The sequence below is a fragment of the Pristis pectinata genome, chromosome 15 (genome assembly GCF_009764475.1).
Source record: "Pristis pectinata isolate sPriPec2 chromosome 15, sPriPec2.1.pri, whole genome shotgun sequence".
NCBI classification, from domain to species: domain Eukaryota; kingdom Metazoa; phylum Chordata; class Chondrichthyes; order Rhinopristiformes; family Pristidae; genus Pristis; species Pristis pectinata.
In genome coordinates, this window is record NC_067419.1 from 44356517 (window position 1) to 44367970 (window position 11454).

The 11454-nt window shown below is 46.0% G+C and overlaps 1 protein-coding gene across 2 annotated transcripts in view; it reads left to right on the forward strand.

Moving 5' to 3' along the window:
• The window catches only part of kitlga (kit ligand a), a 114784-nt gene extending 110582 nt beyond the window's left edge, over positions 1-4202 (forward strand). For both annotated transcript variants that reach the window (XM_052029831.1, XM_052029832.1), the window contains one exon: positions 1697-4202. The gene's annotated coding sequence lies outside the window, so the exon portion shown is untranslated. The remainder of the gene's footprint in view (positions 1-1696) is intronic.
• Positions 4203-11454: the final 7252 nt, after the last annotated feature.

An 11454-nucleotide genomic window follows, 5' to 3' on the forward strand; every position in this document is an offset into this window, starting at 1 on the left:
TGCTGGTGTTTCCTGCACTGTTTTGATTTCAAGAGGATGTAAGGTATTTGGCCATGGAAACCTAGGCTGGCATTCCAATGTGGTGGGAGTGCTCCATCATCAGAAATGCTCTCTTTTGCCTGGGATATGGGTGTAAGAAATCTCATGCAAACAAAGTCAAGGAAGTTATACCCCAAATTTCTGGCTAATACTTATACCACACTCAAAATAAAAATTGCCACTTGTGGGAGCTTGCTGTGCGCAAAGTGGCTGCTGTGGTTCCTACATTGTAGCAGTGACCATGCCCCATATGCACTTCATTGACTCTGGAGAGCTTTGGGATGTCTCAATAGGGATATGAAAGGTGTTTGAGAGGCGAATCTTTTGCGGTTCCTTGCAGGATATTTTGACATTGCTTTATGCTAAGGGGTTCTGAGGCCACAGGTTTAATGTTTCGGGAGGGACCTCTGGTGTTTAGAGGGCAAGAGAATGAAGGCACGGCTGCCAATAGTGGAGCGATGGAAATCAGAGATTGGAGATCCCAGAAAGCTGTAAGGCTGGAGGATATAACTGAGAAAGAGAGGGGCAGGGTCCTGGAAATGAGGTGGAGGTCTTTGAAGGGAGAGTCATAGGGAATCATAGAGCAATACAGCATGGATACAGGCCCTTCAGCCCAACCAGTCCATGGTGCACACCCATCTAGTCCCAATTTCCTGTGTTCGGCCCATATCCATCCAAGCCCCGCCCCTCCATGTACCTATCCAAGTGCTTCTTAAATGATACTATTGTACCTGCCTCACCCACTTCCTCTGGCAGCGCGTTCCATATACTTACCACCCTCTGCATGAAAATGTTGCCCTACAGGTCCTTTTTAAATCTCTCCCCCTCACCCTAAACCTATGCCCCCCTAGTTTTGGACTCCCCTACCCTGGGGATAAAACTGTTACCATCCACCTTATCTCTGCCCCTCATGATTTTATAAACCTCTATAAGGTCAACCCTTGGTCTCCTATGCTCCAAGGAATAAAGACCCAGCCTGGCCAGCCTCTCCCTATAACTCAGGCCCTCTAGTCCTTGCAACATCCTCATAAATCTTCTCTGCGCTCTTTCCAGTTTAACCACGTCTTTCCTGTAACAGGGTGACCAAAATTGTACACAGTACTCCAAGTGTGACATACCCCTCGCTGCCTTGGTGAAGCAGCCGGCATAATCAAAGAAGCCACCCACCCGGGTCATTCTCTCTTCTCTCCTCTCCCATCAGGTAGAAGATACAGGAGCCTGAGGGCACACACCACCAGGCTCAAGGACAGATGGAATTGTTATGACCTTGCACCTTATTGTCTACCTGCACTGCACTTCCCTGTAGCTGTGACACTTTATTCTGTATTCTGTTATTGTTTTTACCCTGTACTGCCTCAATGCACTGCGTAACGAATTGATCCGTACGATCGGTATGCAAGACAAGTTTTTCACTGTACCTCGGTACAAGTGACAATAATAAACCAATTCCAATACCAACTGCAACATAATGTCCCAACTCTTATACTCAATGCCCTGACTGATGAAGGCCAGAGTGCTAAGTGCCTTTTTCACCACCCTGTCTACCTGTGACGCTGCTTTCAATGAACTATGCACTTGTACTCTTCAGAAACTTGCATTTAAAGGATTACAAATTTTGCTTGCACCGTCTGACATATTTTCTTTCTTTCATTCCCAGGTAGTCAGTTCTGTTCAGTTTCTGAACTGGTCCAATATTTTCTGCACCTGTATTATTTCCATTTGACATGAAGCAAGGGATGAGATTGATGTGATGGACTGCTGGCATCTCCTATGGTGAGCTGGTTATGGGAGGTCCTCCAATGGGTGTTGGACAGGCACCATAGCTGAAGGAAGTGCACTTACATTCTCCGAGTGGAGGCCCCTTCTTATCATCCCTAATTTGCAATGAATCTACATCATACCGTGACCTTACATCGTCTCGGAGAAGGCAACTAAGAGTTTAGCTTGGAACTGACGGTGGAACTAAGGAGAGAGCAGGGATTTGTATCCACTTCATGGCGTAAGAAATACTTTGGGTTCTTACAGGACTATCTGCATCCAAACAAGTTCGCAAACTTGGCAGTGATGACATGTCAGTTCTACGCTTTATATTCACTTAGAATGACGCAACACAGAAGGAGGCCATTTGGCCCAAGGTAGCCATGCCAGACATTACACAACACAATACACATTGAGTTTGAAGGCACAGACAACCTCACAGATGAAGACATTTTGGGAACGGTTGTAAGTGTGTAGACTTGCTTTGTTTGCACACGGAGTTTCAAAGTACTCAGTTGTCTCAGTCCTGCCATGTCACTCACTTGGCATAAAGTATGAAAGCTGAGATGCGAAAGTACAAAGATAGCTCAGCAATACAGATCATTCTTCCAGTAACCTGAGCAGCAACGTAACAGGAAACCATTCTATAGCCACAGAAAAATGCTAAGATCTGGGTTTCTCTCTTCAGTTGGATAGCCCTGGAATTTTTGGTGGCTCTCTCCTAACCAACCCTGTAGATATCCAATAAGAACCAATTATTTGTCTTTTTGCATATTATAGTCTATGTTGAAATAATGAATGGGTCACATTGATAAACACACAGCAAAGTGTTGGAACATCAATTCACAAAGGCACATCCTACGATCTAAAATATACCAATGCAAATGTGTCTTTAAATAGTGTTATAGCTGAGATTTAACCCAGTATGATGTTCACATTCTGATTACGTGTTCATTCATCTCCTTGCTGTCTGTGGGAGCATGCTGTGCATTAATTGGCTGATGTGTTTTCTACAAGACACTTCAAAATCATTTCATTGGCTGGAAAGAGTCCTAAGGCAATGAGAAACACTTTATAATTGGCTGTTCCACACCTGTCTCATTGGTTTGTTACGTCACCTCTGAGTCATGAAGATTGTGGGTATTGAGATCAGTAGGAATGTGTGAGAGCCTTCTCAGTGCTGTACAGCGGGAGTGCTGCATTGTCGGTGCTGACACCTTTCAGATGCAATATTAAACCAAGATTGTCTCTGCTCTCTCAAGAATTTGCAAAAGATCCTACAGCACTATTTTGCAGCAAAGCAGAAATTCTTCCCTGTATCTTGCCCTTTTTTATATTATAATCCACATTTCAAATAATGAATAGGTCACATTTAAATTGCAGCAAAGAGCTGGAACCTATGTCACAAAGGCACATCCTATGATCTATAAGACACCAGTGCAAACGTGTCTTAATTCAATCTGACAATCAACGTCACCAAAATCAAATTACCCTGGGCCTTAAAACACAAATTAATGAGGAATATCCTGAAGATGTGAAAGGTGCTATATAAATTCAACTTCCTTCTTACACTGTGCCAGCGACTCGGGTTCAATTCCGGCCGCTGTCTGTAAGGAGTTTGTACGTTCTCCCTGTGTCTGCGTGGGTTTCCTCCGGGTGCTCCGGTTTCCTCCCACATTCCAAAAAAGACGTACGGGTTAGGAAGTTGTGGGCATGCTATGTTGGCGCCGGAAGCGTGGCGACACTTGCGGGCTGCCCCCAGCACACGCTACGCGAAAGATGCATTTCACTGTGTGTTTCAATGTACATGTGACTAATAAAGAAATCTTATAAACAATGTTGACCTTAATCAAATCTTCTGAGGACAATGTGCATGAGAATAACAGCTTTTTGATGGGCAGCTGGGGCTTCACCCTCATTTCCTTGACTATGGTCCTCCTTTTCTCAACTACATCCTTCACCTCTAGCTCTCTGACACTTCCGGCCCCAGGTGTCCATCACTCTGCCATTGACGGACATGCCTTCAGCTGCCCAGGCTCCCAAGCACCAGAGCTCCCTCCCTGAACCTCGCCACCTTTCTCTCCACCTATGATCCCCATCAAAGTCTGTCTCTTCGACCCCTCTTTTGGGCCCTTGCCCCAATATCCCAATATTGTGTCAAATGTTTGTTATCAACTCCTGTTAAGAATTTTACTGTGTTACAGGTGCTGCATCAATGAATGTTGTTTTGTACACACTAAACCAACTGTGGGGTCTCATATAATGGGAACAATAGACAGTATTCCGATAAATATCTTATGTTCCTTTTTTTAAATAAATTTCTGGATTTTATAACTATTCCCAATCTCTCTTTCCTGAGTTTTTTGCCCATTCCACATGACTTCCTGAAACTTCACATTGTACCCCAGTTCGACAAGGTTGAATTATACATCCCCCTTTTGGCTTCTCTAAAGCAGCATCAGAATTTGCCTTGTTTAAAAGCTGTGGCCTTATAGATTCTGTGGGTGATCTGAACAGTGGGATGTTTAAGGGCCAACTTCCCTTTGGGAAGATCCTGGTTTTCCTGGAAAAGACTATAATGACATAACATATAGGAGCAGAATTAGGCCATTCAGCCCATCGAGTCTGCTCCGCCATTCAATCATGGGTGATTTTTTTCAACCCTTTTCTCCTGCCTTCTCCCTGTAACCCTTAACCCCTTTATCAATCTATCAATGTCTGCCTTAAATGACTTGGCCTCCACAGTGCTCTGTGGCAATGAATTCCACAGATTCGCCACCCTCTGGCTGAAGAAATTCCTCCTCATCTCAGTTTTAAAGGGATGTCCCTTTATTCTGAGGCTGGGCCCTTAGATCCTAGACTCCCCTACTATTGGAAACATCCTCTCCATGTCCACTCTATCCAGTCCTTTCAGTATCCAGTAGGTTTCAATGAGATTCCCCCCTCATCCTTCTGAACTCCACCGAGTACAGGTTCAGAGCCAGCAAAACACTGCCCATGTGTTAAGCCTTTCATTCCCAGGATCATCCTTGTGAACTTCCTAGCACCAGAAGTGTGAGCAGGGAGAGGTCAAAAGAGGGATGGAACAGGGACTCCTGACCACAGCTGGGGCTTGGCTGGAGATCCAAAGATCTGAAGCAAAATTACATGGGAGAAGCACAATAACTCCTTGCCTTACAAACATTTGAGTTACAAGTTTTCACCATAACAACATCAACACCATCTTTGGGGTATGTTCTTCCCTGTATCTTGTCCTTTTGTATATCATAATCCATATTCCACCTCTTTGCTCAATAGAAATACACACATAGATAGAGTCATCAAGAGATGCAATATGGAAGGAGGCCCTTCAGCCCATCCAGTCCATACCAATGATCAAGCCTGCACTTACAAGATCACAAGATCACAAGACAAGGGAGCAGAAGTAGGCCATTCGGCCCATCAAGTCTGCTCCAAAGCAAAGGGGGAAAAAGAAAAAAGAAATGAGAAATGGGTGGCATGGTAGCATAGCGGTTAGCGCGACGCTATTACAGCACCAGCGATCGGGGTTCGATTCCCGTTGCTGTCTGTAAGGAGTTTGTACGTTCTCCCATGACTGCGTGGGTTTCCTCCGGGTGCTCCGGTTTCCTCCCACATCGCAAAGACGTACAGGTAGGTTAATTTGGGTTTAAAATGGGCGGCACGGACTCGTTGGGCCGGAAGGGCCTGTTACCACGCTGTAAATAAAATTTAAAAACAAACTGTGGGAGGGGGGTGGGAGTCTGCTCCATGAGCAGAAAAAAGATTATTCTAACCCCAATTTCCGGCCTTATCCCCATATCCCTTGATACCTTGACTAATTAGATATCTATCTATCTCCTCCTTAAACGCCTCCAATGATCTGGCCTCCACTGCTGTACGTGGCAAGGAATTCCATAAATTCACTACCCTCTGGCTAAAGAAATTTCTCCTCATCTCTGTTTTACCCTCTAATTCTAAGATTGTGCCCTCTGGTCCTGGACTCACCCACCAAGGGAAACAGCTTGGCCACATCTACTCTGTCCAGTCCTTTCAACATTTTAAATGTTTCTAAACATAATGTAAATCATTTACGTTAATTCTACATTAGTCCCATTTTATTCTCCCCAAATTCCCATCAACTCCCCCCAGACTCCCCCAGTCACCTACACACCAGGGGCAATTTACAGCAGCCAATTAACCTACCAACTGTAAGATGTGTGAGGAAACCGGAGCACCCGGAGGAAACCCACGCAGTCACAGGGAGAACAGGCAAACTCCACACAGGTCGGGATTGAACCCGGGTCTGTGGAGCTACGAGGCAGCAGTTCAACCAGCTGTGCCACCCCAACGGTGCACCAAAAAGTCCAGAATGCGTTTCGTCCAGCCTTTCCGAGTGAAGAAATTTTGCTTATCGCGATGTTTTCAAGGATGTGATCCCCTCTGCCAAACCAGGATTGTCTGTAGTAACCTGGAACTTCCACGGAGCAGGGAGCAGCTCCGACTCGGGGCTTGCCTCCCTGCTCTATAGCTGAGACTGTGACCTTGGGGAATCTGCCTGTAGCCTGAGCAACAGTGTGACTGAGCAACGAAAAGCTTCCAATCAAAACCCTGCAGGAAAGAGCATGCCTGACATGCATATTTTAAAACTGCTACAAACTAAACAAACAGTTAGGAAATATTTAAAATCACTTTAAAAAGTATAAATTTAAAAACGCAGGAAAACAAATTAACTCAATGAAATCAAAAGAACACAAATAAGCTGAAAGTGACTCATTCCCACCCGTCATAGGAACTCCATATAACATAGAAGGAGGACACTTCACCCATCGGGTCTATGCTGGCCAACAGAGCAATGTCATCCCTGTGTGCCACAACCAATAAATCTCTTGGAGACACCAGAGACCGCAGATGCTGGAATCTGGAGCAACACACAATCTGCTGGAGGAACTCAGAGGGTCGAGCAGCATCTGTTGGGGGGGGGGGGGGGGGGATTGTGGACACTTTGACCTGGACTGTCGACAATTCCTTCCCCGCCCACAGATGCTGCTCGACCCGCTGAGTTCTTCTAGCAGAGTGTTTGTTGTTCTCATAACTCTATTGGAATGGACATAAGACCATAAGACCAAAAGATATAAGAACAGAATTAGGCCATTCGGCCCATCGTGTCTGCTCCGCCTTTCAATCATGGTTGATTATTATTATCTCAACCCCATTCTCCGATCTTCTCCCCGTAACCCTTAGCTCCCCCCTCCCACCAATCAAGAACCTACAAAAATAAATATAAGAGTGCAAAAAAAAGGAATAATGAGGTAGTGTTCATGGACCGTTCAGAAATCTGGTGGCAGAGGGGAAGAAGCTGTTCCTGAATCATTGAGTGTGGGTCTTCAGGCTCCTGTACCTCCTCCCTGATGGTAGTAACGAGAAGAGGGCATGTCCCGGATGGTGAGGGTCCTTAGTGATGGATGCCGCCTTCTTGAGGCACCACCCCTTGAAGCGCTGGGATTTGTAGAAGTTTTTGGCCTTTGTCCTAAACTTGGATCTCCTTCAAACTCGAGGGTGGTCTGTGGTAGGTCACAATGGAAGCCCTGCAGCCAATGCTATTGGTGTAGGGAGGAGGGAGGGAGGGGTTATGGAAGGGGGTTGGGGTGCATGGTGGGGGACAGAGAAAGAGCAGAAACGAAGAAGGGCCCCTTCTACCCTCAGCAGGTCATATACTTTGCACGAGTTTGGGTTCAAATCACAGACAACTTTTCTCTTGTTCTAACTTGGCTGAGGAACAAGGGTGTGGACCTGTAGCATTGGTGTCAATAAAATTAGGGTGCAAGTAGGGGGTGTTCAAAGGTCCCAGGATCCCCAGTAGATCTAGAGGAAGTGGAAAGAAGTTAGCTTAGTTGGTAAAATGTGTATAAAATCAGGAGGGGCCTAGGCAGGGTGAACAGGAAGGAACTGTTTCCCTTAGGGGCGAGATTGTTAAGAAGAGGGTCAATGTTTTAAGGCAAAAAGTGGAGACTTGGGGAGGGGACGGAACAGAGTTTTTTCAACCAGAGTTCCGGGAGGTCTGGAACTCGGTCTGAGAGGATGATGGAGCCGAAACCCTCATTTCAAGCATATCTGGATGAACATTTGATGTGCCATAACGTTCCGGGATTGAATTGAGAGATGGCTCCCCACCCTGGACACCCCCCATCACCCATTTTCGTCTCCCTCCCTCTCCTGGTTCCATTCACTTGTAAACCACACATTTCACCCACTGGCTCTGCCCACCACCACCTGCCGTACACCTCTCCCCTAATGGTTCCTATTGTCAACCCCTTTACTTAGAGTTCAGCAGCCTTCACCCTCCCCTCCTCCCACCTCACTCCATCTGCCTCATTTTTTTGTCTACCTCCACCTGTCATCACCTGTCTCCCAACTCAACCCCTCCCCTCTCGCCTACCTGGCTTGATCTACCCACCACCATTCACATACTAGCCCTTCCCTTTCTCCTACCCCTCTCCTCTATATACCGGCCATCTCCCCTCTCCACTCTCAGTCCTAATACAGGGCCTCAACCCGAAACATCAACAATTCCTTTTCTCTCACAGATGCTGCTTGACCTGCTGAGTTCCTCCAGCAGATTGTTGAGATCCGTCTCAATGGCTCCTTTTGATCAGAATGGACATGATGGGCCGAATGGCCTCCTTTATTGCCAGAGATTTATGTGAATTAGAAAAACCTAGGCTAACTCACCAATGCAGCACTGAGGGAGTGCTGCACTGTAGGAAGCTAGCGTTCAGATGACAAATTAAATTGGGGCACTTTCTATAGAGGTAACAACACTCTCTGAAGAAGAACAAGCAAGCCACTCCCAGTGCCAAAGCTAATACTTATCTCTCAGTCAACATCCCTAAAGCAGGTCATTGCATTGCTGTTTGTGGAAACTTTCTGTGCAAAAATTAGCTGTTCTGTTTCTTACAATATAACAGCCGGTACACTTGATTGATTCTCAAGCACTTTGGAATGTCCCAAGGTTTTGAAGAGCATTATAGAAATTCAAGTCTTTTGTTGTTTCTGGATAAAATATAGCTCTCATTAAAGAATGAAAGCTCCCTGGGGATATAAAGAATATGTTTATTATCAGAATGTCTGCTTTCTGGGTTGTATGCAGTATTGAAAAACATCACTTTTTATAATTTAAACTATTGTTTAGCATAGAACACCATATAGTGCGCAGTAGATACATAATTTTTTTAATATGTGGTTTAAACTCCCAAAATCTTTGCTGTGTTCAATGTATTTTTAATAAAATGCTTTAAAATGACTGTCAATAGTTGGTTACATTTTTCCATGAAAGTTCCAGCAATTGTGGTTCAGGGATTTAAGCACAAAAATCTATCTAAGGGTTCTGGACTGGAGATATTGACTGGTTTCTCTTTCAACAGATGCTGCCTGACCTGCTGAGTATTTCAAGCATTTTCTAATTTTATTTCAGATTTCCAGCATCTGCAGTTTTCTTTGCTTTTCATTTCTGGGTTAATGTATCCAGGGCAGTGTTGAGGAAGTGCTGCATTGACTGAGGAGCCAGATTTTTGCTAAGGTGTTAAGATGCCCTTTAGCTGAATGTGAATGATGAGACGGGACTACTTTGAAGTGCCGCATGGGAGTTCACACAACATGTTGGGGGAACTCAGCGGGTCAGGCAGCATCTATGGAGGGAAATGGACAGTCAACGTTTCGGGTCGAGACCCTTCATCTAGAAACATAGAAACATAGAAAACCTACAGCACAATTCAGGCCCTTCGGCCCACAAAGCTGTGCCTTAGAAATTACTAGGCTTACCCATAGCCCTCTATTTTTCTAAGCTCCATGTACCTATCCAAAAATCTCTTAAAAGACCCTATCGTATCCGCCTCCACCATCGTTGCCGGCAGCCCATTCCACACACTCACCACTCTCTGAGTAAAAAACTTACCCCTGACATCTCCCCTGTACCTACTCCGCAGCACCTTAAACCTGTGTCCTCTTGTGGCAACCATTTCAGTCCTGGGAAAAGCCTCTATCCACCCGATCAATGACTCTCATCATCTTATATACCTCTGTCAGGTCCCCCTCATCCTCCGTCGCTCCAAGGAGAAAAGGCCGAGTTCCCTCAACCTGCTTTCACAAGGCATGCTCCGCAATCCAGGCAGCATCCTTGAAAATCTCCTCTGCACCCTCTCCGTGGCTTCCACATCCTTCCTGTAGTGAGGTGACCAGAACTGAGCACAGTACTCCTGGCCCACAGAGCAATCCCATCCCTGTGTCCTATAACCAATAACTCTACTAGGGACACAAGTGTCTGCAGATGCTGGAACCCGGAACAACACACAATCTGCTGGAGGAACTCAGCGGGTCGAGCAGCATCTGTCGGGGGGAAAGGAATTGTCGATGTTTCGGGTCGAAGCCCTGCATCAGCACTTGTAGCCTTTGTGTTCCTGCTTATCACCCTCCAGCAGCTGCCTCCACCTTCACCCTCTCCACCCCCAGATGAAGGGTCTCAACCTGAAACGTCGACTGTCCATTTCCCTCCACAGATGCTGCCTGACCCGCTGAGTTCCTCCAGCGTTTTGTGTGTTGCTCCAGAGTCCAGCATCTGCAGTCTCTTGTGTCTCTGCATGGGAGTCCAGTCAGGTAGCCCCATCAGCACATATTCTCCGATCAACAGTCTATGGGGTGATTATCATATAGTGGGAGCTTGCTGTGCACAATTTGGCAGTGGTGCTCCTTCAACACAGCAGTGGTTTAATATATCTAAGTGTTTCATGAGGTTTCTTCAGAGGACTGTGGAGAGTTAACTGCATTGGTTTGGCAAACAGCAGACCAGGGAGGGTAGATATAGGTGGATAACTTGTCCCCGTCCAACCACGTGGACGCTACGGCCAAGAAAGCACTTTAATACCTCTAGTTCCCCAGAAGGCTAAGGAAATTCGGCATGTAAGATAAGATATCTTTATTAGTCACATGTACATTGAAACACACAGTGAAATGTATCTTTTGCATAGAGTGTTCTGGGGGCAGCCTGCAAGTGTCACCACACTTCCGGCACTAACATAGCATGCCCACAACTTCTGAACCCATATGTCTTTTGAATGTGGGAGGAAACTGGAGCACCCGGAGGAAACCCATGACGACGCAGGGAAAATGTACAAACTCCTTACAGACAGTGGCTGGAATTGAACCCAGGTTGCTGGTGCTGTAATAGTGTCACGCAATTGCTACACTACCATGCCTGCCCACAAAGTGCCCAATGACCCTCACCAATTTTACAGATGCACCGTAGAAAGCACCTTATCCAGCTTGGTATGGAAACTGGTCTGTCCAAGACTGCAAGAAACTACAGAGAGTTGTGGAGACAGCACAGTCCATCACGCAAACCAGCCTCCCCTCCACTGACTCTGTCTACACTTCCCACTGCCTCGGGAAAGCAGCCAGCATAATCAAAGACCCCACCCACCCCGGACATTCTCTCTTTTCCCCACTTCTATCGGGCTGAAGGTACTAAAAGCTTAAAAATGTGCACCATCAGGCTCAAGGATGGCTTCTATCCTGCTGTTATTAGACTCCTGAACAGGCCTCTTGTATGTTAAACATGAAGTCTTGGTGTTACAATATACCTCGTCATGGGTCTTGCACCTTATT